This window comes from Penaeus monodon, chromosome 34, assembly GCF_015228065.2.
Source record: "Penaeus monodon isolate SGIC_2016 chromosome 34, NSTDA_Pmon_1, whole genome shotgun sequence".
Taxonomy (NCBI): domain Eukaryota; kingdom Metazoa; phylum Arthropoda; class Malacostraca; order Decapoda; family Penaeidae; genus Penaeus; species Penaeus monodon.
In genome coordinates this window covers 12,057,928-12,058,518 of record NC_051419.1, presented here as the reverse complement: position 1 = coordinate 12,058,518, position 591 = coordinate 12,057,928, and the positions used below count along the sequence as shown (strand labels likewise).

The following is a 591-nucleotide window of genomic DNA, read 5'->3' as shown; positions in this document are numbered from 1 at the left end:
GAAGATTCTAAAGGAGGAAGCTAAGTGAAAATAAAATAAAGCAAAGGAAGAAGAAAAAAAACACAAAAAATGGAAAGAATTAGAAAATTTCTAAAGAAGGAGAAAAAAGAAAAATAATTTTCTATTCTCCTTCTTTTGCATCAATGAGCTGCTCCAACTTGTGTCGTAAGGGCTATATTTGGTTTCAAAATTGCTATATTTACACCCATTTTGCGTAACAGAATCCTGGTGCACACGAAGATTAAGAGACACAGGTTATCATTTTATGATAATCTATATCGAATGGTAAGAGTAGAAGAAAAAAGAGATAGAAAAGGGAAAATACAGAAAATTAGGAAGAGACAGAATAAAAAAGAGAAACAGATGGAACGGGAAGAAAAAAATAAAATTTGACTTTGATCTCTCTCTCTTAAAAAACGAAATTGCACATGTGTTGCAGTTGATAACGTTGTCACTTATGAAATTATTATTACGAGGCTTCCAGAGATGAAAAAATTACTTATCTCCCAGTGTTAGTGTTATGTACTGTTAATAATGATTATGCATAAAATTCCATCAGGGTTATTAACTAACAATATGAAGGGCGTGTCC

The 591-nt window shown here is 31.5% G+C and overlaps 1 protein-coding gene across 1 annotated transcript in view; it reads right to left on the bottom strand.

The window, feature by feature from the left end:
* Window positions 1–591, bottom strand: part of LOC119594816 (indian hedgehog protein-like) — a 99,252-nt gene that overhangs the window by 6,422 nt on the left and 92,239 nt on the right.